The sequence below is a fragment of the Triticum aestivum genome, chromosome 7A (assembly GCF_018294505.1).
Source record: "Triticum aestivum cultivar Chinese Spring chromosome 7A, IWGSC CS RefSeq v2.1, whole genome shotgun sequence".
Taxonomy (NCBI): Eukaryota; Viridiplantae; Streptophyta; class Magnoliopsida; order Poales; family Poaceae; genus Triticum; species Triticum aestivum.
In genome coordinates this window covers 250329351-250341116 of record NC_057812.1, presented here as the reverse complement: position 1 = coordinate 250341116, position 11766 = coordinate 250329351, and positions in this window count along the sequence as shown.

Genomic DNA, 11766 nt, shown 5'->3' with positions numbered 1-11766 from the left:
CCCGATTAAAACTTTGAACCCATAAATATCACGTGAGTGTTAGCAATTGTGAAAGATTAAATGATAGTTGAGTATGTGGAGTTTGCTAAATCAAAGCTCTGACATAGACCCTTCCTAAAAATAAGATGAATTGCAATTGTTTGATGACTGAGAATATAGTTTGTTAGTTTCAAGAAAGTTTATGATCTATACTTTAACATGTGAATAGCTTGTTACTTGATCATGAAAAGCTTTATGAAAATGAGCTACTGTTATGATATATAATGATGCTAGAAAAAGTGACTGGAACTATCATTGATGAAACTTATGCACTTGCTAGCATTCACACTTCATAAATTATTTCTTTTATCACAACACCTCATCCCCTTTTAATAGTATTGGCTTTTCCTATGGACTCAATGTGATCTTGGATCACTAAAAGTAAAATGTAGAGTCTTGAGCTTGAGCCAACATGTGTTCTTAGTATTTTGAGGGGTCCACTTTCTAATCCATGCCATGCCAAACATTGAGCTTTCCTGGAATATTTATCTTAAAATAGCATTAGCTCAATGGGCTATATGTTGTTAGGAATTACCAAAACCACCCAGGGATAGTTGCACTTTCAATCTCCCCCTTTTTGGTAATTGATGACAAAATATAGATCAAATCTTTGACAGATGATAATAAGATTGAAAAACATCGTCGAGAAGTATGTGATAAGCAAGAGCTCCCCTTAAATTTGTGCATTATTTAAAATTTGCTTTTGAATGCAAATGCACAATCGATTAGGATCATGGGTTGCTCTTCCATGTCACATACATCTTGGTGGAGCGCTCAAAATGATAGAAAATAAAAGCATGCACTCATCACCAAGCAAGTGAATGATCATATATGGATATAAAATATAGTATCATCTAAACAAGCATTAAGGTAGCAAATGATCAATCACATGATCACACAAGTATCTCACACAAGGACATAAAGTATCTCACACAATAAAAAGTTCAACCAAAGTCAAATACGCAAAACACTCTCTCGAAGCCTATGATCTATACATATCCCCCCCCTTTGGCAACAAGTTACCAAAAAGTTCAAATATGCATAGTGCTATGCGTCTCTCAGGCTTGGTCTTCGGGAGGTGGTGTAGAGAGAACTCCAAGGACGAAGGCATCTGTTGATGTAGTTGGAGCTGGTGGAGTGGCTGCTGGAGGTGGCACTGGAGCTGTAGCTGCTGGTGCTGATGTTGTAGCTCTAGAATCTATCACTGGCACAGCAGCAGACCTCTGACTCCTTGGCACTCGCTGAAATGCATCTGTGGTTGCCTTGCCTCTCTTCTCTTCTGCTTCCTCCTGAAGATGCTCAATTGTTGTTTGAATCTCAGTTACCTTCAGATCAAGATCATAAAATTTCATTTCTATGATGCTCTCCAAGCTCTCCTAGTTTTGAGTCAGGGTGGCCAAGCCCTTCTCAATCCTCAGTGTAGACTGGATCAGATATGCAAGTTGATCTTGCTTGCCCTTCAGGAAAACTTGAGATGCCTCTTCAACACTTGGCATCTTGGAAGCTTTCTCAGCCTTTGCTTTGGCTCTCTTCTCCTGTGCTTGAACTGATGATGGTTCCTCCTCATTCATCACAACAGTATTATTTTCAAAATCAGGATACTGGGTAGATGCTCCTTATCCAACAAATATGTTCTTGTGCCTATCTTGGAGTTGATGAGCTCCTGAATGTGTGGAGCATACCCACAGCTTCTCTTCTGGTCAGCAGCAGTCCTCTTGATTGTCTCTACAATCAGACTCATGACCTTGAACTTCCGAGGGACATCAAAAAGCTGTAGCAGGTTGATAGAGTGCCCTCTGATCATCTTGTGATCTCCTGACTTGGGTAGCAGAGTGTGCCTTAGGATCCAGTTGATAGTAGGCAGACCAGACAACAAGAAGTGTACAGATCCAAGCTTGTGAGTCTCCAAAGCTTTATCTGGGATCTCCTTTTACATGTTAGCCATAGTGTTGTGGTCCTTCTTCTTCTTGGCATACACATCCAAGTCATCTTCATGTTCTTCTGGGGCATTTATCAGTTTTCCCATTCTTCAACTATGGATTGGTACCTAGTACCTTCTGACATCCATATGATCTTCCCATCTGGGTAAAAGTGAGCAGTGGAGTAAAACTGCATGATCAACTCATCATTCCATTTTGTGAGCTTCTGTCCAACAAACTCATCTACTCCACATGCTTTGAAGCTATCATAAACTCCTGGAAAGTGATCTTCATTCTCCTGGATGTATTCCCAATCAACCCATCTCATGTCGCAGACAATGGGCTTCTTGTCAAGCAAAATAGTTTCATAAAAGTCTTGTTGTTCCTTTATATGAAACCGGTAGTCAACTGCAGTCCTCCTCCTCACAGCATAAGGATCATACTCTCTCCACAGTCTCAGTCCTGAATCTTTCCTGATGTGCATGTTCTCAGCGACTGGATGAGCATCATTGCGGTCTGGAATCTTGGGCTTCAATTTTCTCAAAATAAGAGACTCATCATCTTCTTCTTCAGCATGAGGCACTTGGGCCTTGTTCTTTTCTTCAGCAAGTATACTTCTGGTGTTCCTCTTGGGCTTACTGGGCTTCTGAGCTGGAGCTTTGGGAGTTGTCTTGGGTTTTGATGGAGCATCCCCTGACTTTATAGCATCTCCCATAAGCTTCTGAGCTTTGGGTGCTGGTGCAGGATCCTCTTCCTCTTCCTCTTCTTTAGAGGGATCTCTCATCATGGAGGGCTTGCCAATGACTCTGGCAATGGTCTTCTTGACCCTCTCCTTCCTTTTCTTGCCTTCTCCACCTTCTTTGGGTTCAAGAGTGAACTCCATTATCTCTTGAGTAGAGGCTCTGGCCTTAGACATAGGAATTCTCTTTTCTGGAGCCTTCTTATTCATTCCTGGCTTAACTGTAGCAGATGTGCCATACTCCTTTTTCAGCACCTTCTTCTTGGAGCTTACTTCCTCCTCAGTGGCAACATAATCCTCATCCTCAGATTCTGAAGTTCTCTTCTTCTTAGATCCGGTGTAGGGATGGCAATGGTTCGGGTTTGGGGCGGGTGAAGCTGGTCCAAATCCAACCCATGACCCATCTTCCTACCCTCTGCCCATCCACCAAATTATCCATGGGCGCCCATGCCCAAACCCGCTGGATACCCACATACCCATGGAGCTCCATGGGCATAGAAAAGTCAGCATGAAGCCTTCCCAAATATCAAATCAACTCATCATCATTCACTCAGAAATGACAACATAAGCAACATGCATAAGTAGGTAACAAGAAATACGATGAGTGCTTAAGTGTGACATACCAGAGGTTGATTCTATAGCATATAGCTCATGGCACAAGTTGCATATTTCCTGCCATTTCCCATTGATTCGCTCTTTCTACTGTCACTGTCATATGACCCCACATGTCATACGAGTATCCATTGGATATCCATGGAGCACAAACTATAATCATGCCCGACCCGGCTGTTCGTGGGTATCCATATCCACAGACCCATGGGCGGAAATGTGCTCCATACCCTTGCCCAACCGGGTCGGGTATCCATGGGTATCCAGATCCATGGATAAAATTGCCATCCCTAATCTAGTGGCTGCCTTTGGCAAGTTGCTGGGAGTGCTCCTGCTGCCATCATCAGAAGTGCTCGAGGGATCTAAACCCTCACTTAGCCGCACATGTTCCTCAGACCTGTTCTGACTGTCACTCTGATCAGATATCTCTGCAAAGTCACTGACAGCAGACCCTATGAATAGATGTAGATGAGATAGAGTGGATGAGCATCACAAAGTGTAGAGTCTTTTTTGCAAAGCAGATGACTTAAAAAAACTTAGTTTTAGTTCTCCACAGAAAGCATTTCGGAGCTACCGATTTGTAAACTCGGTGATACCGAAGCAGCTTTTGGAACCTAAACTAGTGAACTCGGTCAGACCGAGTCATAGTTTGGTGGCACCGAGATTGCTAGGATTTCACAGAGAATCGAACTCAGTCACACCGATTTGCAGTTTTCGGTCAGACCGAAAATTGCAAGTGCTATGGCCTAAGCCAAATCGGTGAGACCGATTTCTACAACTCGGTCGGTCCGAGATGAGTTCGGAGGAGACCTAACCCTAAATTTTCAAATCAAATCTAACCTAAAGGGGTTTTTAAGTGGATAGAGTGTTTGCATATGTGGTAAGGATCATGGCAAAACAATGTGCTATGAATCAGAGGTAAAAGAATAGCACAAGGGTCGAATCGATACCCTAGTTCAGCGGGAGTTCGCTATGGCAACAACGGCGGAGCAGATTTCCATTGACGGCGATGGAAACCAGCGGCAGGAGGTCACTGGCGGCGCGGAGACGATCCGAAGACCCAAGGAGGTAGAGCAGGACACACGCGTAGGCTGAGGAGTTTGAAGAAATTTCCAAAATCTCACCCGTGGGTATATATATCCCGACCCTATCGGTGTGACCGAGTGGAACAACTCGGTGGCACCGAGATACAGAATCGCAAGCGGTTACTGTAACTCGGTGTGACAGAAAAGTTCAAATCGGTTCCATCGAGATTGAAAACCTAGATCAACTTAGTGATCTCGGTGTGACCGAAAGGGATGACTCGGTCATACCGAAATGCACAAAGAGGTTTTGGAAGTTTAAGTCTGACAAATCGGGGACTCCGAGTGCTCCTCACACAGAGTGGTTCGAATCTGACTTGATCAAACTTTGTGATGTAGCATGAATAGAGTTTGAGACGAGAAAAGCATAGATAGCTAGAGGAAGTCCTTAGGCATTCTTGTCCATCCATTTGGCAAAAGATAGAAAGCCAAACAATCAAGGCAACAAATGGATGTCCTCGAATGAGTAAAATATGCAACCAACATGCTCACACAATAATATGGCAAACGAAATATGTGGCAAATCATGCACAATCACTCTAGCATCTATCAAGCAATTTGGCAATGACTAGGTCATCTATATATGAGTATATTGACTGAGGAGTCAAATGAGAACATTTGATCGTAGGTCATACTCATCGTTTAAGCACAAGTGGGGTTCACATTGTTAGAGTTGCTTTAGCTCAATTGATTAGAGTAAAGCTCCCCTAGATGTGATATCCCCCCTAGGAGGGATGAACTAACCTTGGGTTTTGTCAATGATGACTTCATGTAGGTGTTGAAGATGTCGGTGCTCAAAGTTGATGTAGATCATTCGGAGCAATCCTTTGGAGTGAGTTGCACTTTCAATACCTATACGGGTTAGTCCCATAAGGAACAAACAAGGATATCCATAGACATAGAGTTATATTCACATGAGATGATGTCCATGAATGCATTAGGTTACCTTGTCCCTTGTCTTGCCAACAAGAGGGTTTGTGACTCCTTGAACTAGTGCAAGATATGGAAGTTGTTTGCACTTGTCCTTGCCAAAATGATATGAGTGAAGTATGTTGGCGGAGTCACCCTCAAGAACTCTCTAGTTCTTCTTCTTCGGGATCCACACCATCTTGATGGGAATCCTTGGAGTTGTAGTCGTACTTGATGAAGTAGAGCTTGATGTAGTCTTGGGAACCCACTTGACCAATGCCTTAGGGGCTTCTTCAAATGCATCAATCTCCTCTTGAAGCTTGTCCTTGCCCTTTAGCTTGTGGTCTTGTGGTGGAAGATCATCTTGAGCTTGTGTTCCTTGAGAAGAAGTAGGATCATACTTCTCTTGTTGAGGAACAAACTTCGTCTTGGGGTATTGATCTTCTTCCCACTCAACTCCATTGGCATTGAACTTTCGTTCAAAAACAAGACATTGATTCTTCCGGTATCTTCCTTGCTTGCGTACAATTTCCTCAAATTGCTTACTTCTGGCAAGACTCTTGTAAACACCTTTCTCTATAATTCCTTCAATAAGTTGTTTTCTTGCTCAAGTGTAACTTGGCTAAGAGAATCATTAGTGGAATCAAGAGAACTATTAGAAGCAACAACATTGGTTTTAGCATGATTATTGTTACTACTAGAAGAAGAATCGTTCTTGTTCTTGTTGCTAGATTTAACTTGTGGCATGTAAGTAGACAAGAGTAAACACTTGGAAATGTAAGAAGAACTTTTCTTGTGAAGATCATCATTGATTGCCTTTAAGAACTCATGCTCTTGCTCAAGGTTGAGCTTTTCAAAGCGTAGCTTCTCATGAGTCTTTAAAAGTTCTCGATGATCTTCCAAGGTAGTTTCATGAGCTAACTTAAGAGTGTTTAGTTCTTTAGTTAGATGCTCAATCTCCTTCTTATAATTGTCATTCGTTTTATCTTGATTAGCATGATTAATAGCAAGTTCATCATAGTTTTCATAACTAGAGTTTTCAACAAGTAAATCATAATCACCTACCAAATCATCTTCATCACTATTGAAATCAACATACTCAGGGTGTGATACCTTTGGGCCTTTAGCCATGAAGCATCTTCCAATTCCTTCATTTGGTGAGTCAAATATGTCGTAGGAGTTGGTTGACACAAGTGCTAGACCGGCAACAACTTCATCTTGAGTGTATTCGGAGTTGGAGAGGTAACTTCTTTCGGAGTGATTGTCGGGGTCGGGGCCGGATACCCATTCACCAACATGAGCTTGATGTCTTCGTATTGTGTATCTCTTTGATGACTTGTCCTTTCTTTCCGAATCCTTGCTTTTCCGAGAGGGTCTTCGCTCATAGCGATCATCCCTACTCCTTCTCTCTCTAGCTGGTGATTCTTCTCTTCTACTTCTTCTTTTGGGAGAATCTTCTCTTCTTTTGTAGGGAGCCGTACACCCATTGGAGTAGTGTACAGGTCTTCCACAATTGTAGCAATTACGTTCACGACTTGAAGATATTTTGTCATTGTAGGACCTTGACTTGGAACTTCTTTCCTTGCTTCTACTCTTGTAGAACTTGTTGAAGTTCTTCACCATTAGGCTCAATTCTTCATTGAAGGTTTATTTCTCACTTGATGATGTGGGAGCATCACACGAGGCTTTGTAAGCACCACTTAACTTGTTGTGGAGCCCTTCCTTATCCTTAAGTGACATCTCATGAGCAACAATTCTTCCAATGACTTCCGTTGGCTTGAGATCTTTGTTATTTGGCATCATTTGGATCGATGTGCACACGGTATCATATTTTCCATCAAAGGCTCTTAGGATCTTCTTGATGATGAATCTGTCGGTCATCTCTTCACTTCCTAAACCGGCAATCTCATTTGTGATGAGAGCAAGCCTAGAGTACATTTCAGTGACACCTTCACCATCCTTCATTTTGAACTTGTTAAGTTGACTTTGAAGCACATCCAATTTGGATTCCTTGATGGAGTCGGTACCTTCGTGCATATCAATCAAAGTATCCCAAATTTCTGTTGCATTCTCAAGACGGCTAATTTTGTTGAATTCTTAGGGGCACAATCCGTTGAAGAGAATACCACAAGCTTGAGCATTGTATTGCAGCATCTTCAACTCTTCCACGGTAGCTTCACGGTTTGGTTCTCTCCCATCAAAGAATTCACCTTGCAGGCCAGTACACACAATAGCCCAAACGGCGGGGTTATGCCCAAGAATATGCATTTTCGTCTTATGCTTCCAACAAGCAAAATTAGTACCATCAAAGTAAGGACCTCTACGGTGGTAATTTCCCTCGCTAGATGCCATACTCTCATAGGTTGTGAAACCAAGGCTATGATCACCAAAAGCTATGGAAATCAAATCAAATGGAGACCAAAGCTCTGATACCACTTTTAGGATTGAAAGTATGTCTAGGGGGTGATTAGATTACTTGGCCAAATAAAAATCTAGCCTTTTCCCAATTTAAGTCTTGGCAGATTTTAACAACTTAGCACAAGTCAAGTAATTAAGCTACACATGCAATTCTAAGAGTATAGCAGCGGAATGTAAAACAATTGCATATGAAGATAAAGGGAGGAGTTTGAGGGAGCAAACACAATGTAGACACGGAGATTTTTGGCGTGGTTCCGATAGGTGGTGCTATCGTACATCCATGTTGATGGAGACTTCAACCCACGAAGGGTAATAGTTGCACGAGTCCACGGAGGGATCCACCCACGAAGGGTCCACGAAGAAGCAACCTTGTCTATCCCACCAAGAACATCGCCCATGAAGGACTTGCCTCACTAGGGTAGATCTTCACGAAGTAGGCGATCTCAACTCCTTGGTTCAACTCCACAATCTTGATGGAGGCCAAGTGACACCTAGCCAATCTAGGAGACACCACTATCCAAAAGGTAATAGATGGTGTGGTGATGATGAACTCCTTTCTCTTGTGCTTCAAATGATAGTCTCCCCAACACTCATCTCTCTCTCATAGGATTGGATTTGGTGGAAAGAGGGTCTAAGTGGATAGCAACTTGGGGAAGGCTAGAGATCAAGATTTATGTGGTTGGAATGGAATATCTTGACCTCAACACAAGTGTAGGTGATTCTCTCTCAGAAAATGTATGTTGGAAGTGTAGGCATGTTCTAACGGCTCTCTCCACAAATGAAGAGTGGGTGGAGGGGTATATATAGCCTCCACAGAAAATCTAACCGTTACACACAAATCACCGAACTCGGTGGGACCGAATCATGAAACTCGGTTAGACCGATTTAGTTCAAAATGTGAACATTAGGATTTTCGATGGGACCGACATGTCAACTCGGTGGAACCGATTCCATTAGGGTTAGGGCATAACGTAATCTCGGTGAGACCGAGTACACAAACTCGGTGGGACCGATTTTGGTAATAGGAAAACAGAGAGTTGGTCAGGCAAACTCGGTGGGACTGATTCGCTCATCTCGATTAGACCGAAACGTTTCGATGGGTAAACAGAGAGTTTGCATTGCAATCTCGGTGGGACAGATCGCTCATCTCGGTTGGATCGAAACGTTACAAAGGGAAACGGAGAGGTTGTAATCCCATCTCAGTGAGACCGAGATCCCTATCGGTGAGACTGAAATGACTAGGGTTTGTGGCAGTGGCTATGCCAAGTGAACTCGGTGGCGCCGGGTAGGAAATTTCGGTGGGGCCGAGTTTGACTTTTGGTTTGGGACATATGTGGATATGAGAAAGTAGTTGAGGGTTTTGGAGTATATCACTAAGCATTTTGAGCAAGTAACTCATTAAGCAACACCTCATCCCCTTTTAATAGTATTGGCTTTTCCTATGGACTCAATGTGATCTTGGATCACTAAAAGTAAAATGTAGAGTCTTGAGCTTGAGCCAACATGTGTTCTTAGTATTTTGAGGGGTCCACTTTCTAATCCGTGTCATGCCAAACATTGAGCTTTCCTAAAATACTTATCTTGAAATAGCATTAGCTCAATGGGCTATATGTTGTTAGGAATTACCAAAACCACCCAGGGATAGTTGCACTTTCAAGATATCAATGTGAGTGAGTAGGGATTGCCATGCAACGGATGCACTAGAGCTATAAGTGTATGAAAGCTCAAAAAGAAACTAAGTGGGTGTGCATCCAACTTGCTTGCTCACGAAGACCTAGAGCATTTTGAGGAAGCCCATCATTGGAATATACAAGCCAAGTTCTATAATGAAAAATTCCCACTAGTATATGAAAGTGACAACATAAGAGACTCTCTATCATGAAGATCATGGTGCTACTTTGAAGCACAAGTGTGGAAAAAGGATAGTAGCATTGCCCCTTCTCTCTTTTTCTCTCATTTTTTTATTTGGGCCTTTTCTCTCTTTTTTGGCCTCTTTTCCTTTCCTTTTTTTATTTTTTGTCTGGAGTCTCATCCCGACTTGTGGGGGAATCATAGTCTCCATCATCCTTTCCTCACTGGGGCAATGCTCTAATAATGATGATACTTTTATTTACTTACAACTCAAGAATTACAACTCGATACTTAGAACAAAATATGACTCTATGTGAATGCCTCCGGCGGTGTACCGGGATGTGCAATGAATCAAGAGTGACATGTATGGAAAATTATGAATGGTAGCTTTTCCACAAATACGATGTCAACTACATGATCATGCAAAGCAATATGACAATGATGGAGCGTGTCATAATAAACAAAACAGTTGAAAGTTGCATGGCAATATATCTCGGAATGGCTATGGAAATGCCATAATAGGTAGGTATGGTAACTGTTTTGAGGAAGATATAAGGAGGCTTATGTGTGATAGAGCGTATCATATCATGGGGTTTGGATGCACCGGCGAAGTTTGCACCAACTCTCGAGGTGAGAAAGGGCAATGCATGGTACTGTAGAGGGTAGCAAATTGCGGAAAGGTAAGAGTGCGTATGATCCATGGACTCACATTAGTCATAAAGAACTCATATACTTATTGCAAAAGTTTATTAGCCCTCGAAGTAAAGTACTACTACGCATGCCCCTAGAGAGATAGATTGGTAGGAAAAGACCACCGCTCGTCCCCGACCGCCATTCATAAGGAAAGCACTCAAAGAACACCCCATGCTTCAAATTTGTCACACAACGTTTACCATACGTGCATGCTACGGGACTTGCCAACTTTAACACAAGTATTTATCAATTTCATTATTACCAACTAGCATGACTCTAACATTACCACCTTTATATCTCAAAACAATCATCAAGTATCAAACTTCTCATAGTATTCGATGCACTCTATATGAAAGTTTTTATTATACCCATATCGTATGCCCATCATATTCGGACTAGTTTCATAAGCAAAGCAAACTACCATGCTGTTCTAAAGACTCTCAAAATAATATAAGTGAAGCATGAGAGATCAATATTTCTATAAAATAAAACTACTGCCATGCTCTAAAAAGATATAAGTGAAGTACTAGAGCAAACGACAAACTACTCCGAAAGATATAAGTGAAGATAAATGAGTAGTGAATAATTATGCAACTATGTGAAGACTCTCTAACATTTAAGAATTTCAGATCTTGGTATTTTATTCAAACAGCAAGCAAAATAAAATAAAATAAAATGACGCTCCAAGCAAAACACATATCATGTGGTGAATAAAAATATAGCCTCAAGTAAAGTTACCGATGAACGAAGACGAAAGAGGGGATGCCATCCGGGGCATCCCCAAGCTTAGGCTCTTGGTTGTCCTTGAATATTACCTTGGGGTGACTTTGGCATCCCCAAGCTTATGCTCTTGCCACTCCTTATTCCATAGTCCATCGAATCTTTACCCAAAACTTGAAAACTTCACAACACAAAACTTAACAGAAAACTCGTAAGCTCCGTTAGTATAAGAAAATAAATCACCAATTTTGTATTGTTGTGAACTCATTCTAAATTCATATTTGTGTAATATCTACTGTATTCCAAATTCTCTATGGTTCATACCCTCCGATACTACTCATAGATTCATCAAAATAAGCAAACAACACAATGAAAACAGAATCTGTCAAAAACAGAACAGTCTGAAGCAACCTGGAGGTTTCGAATACTTCTGTAACTCCATAAGTCCTGATAAATTAGGAAGTCGTGGGAAAATTGTATATTGATATACTGCAGTTGGAATTGGTATTTTATCGCACTCTGGTAAAAAAGGAAAATTATTCTCGTGAGCGCATACTTTCTGTTTTTACAGCAAGATCAAATAACAATCACCCAAGAAGATCCTAAAGGCTTTACTTGGCACAAACACTAATTAAAAATTAAAAAACGCAATCATAACAGAAGCTAGATTAATTATTTATTACTAAACAGGAACAAAAAGTAAGGAACAAAAATAAATTGGGTTGCCTCCCAACAAGCGCTATCGTTTAACGCCCCTAGCTAGGCATGATGATTTCAATGATGCTCA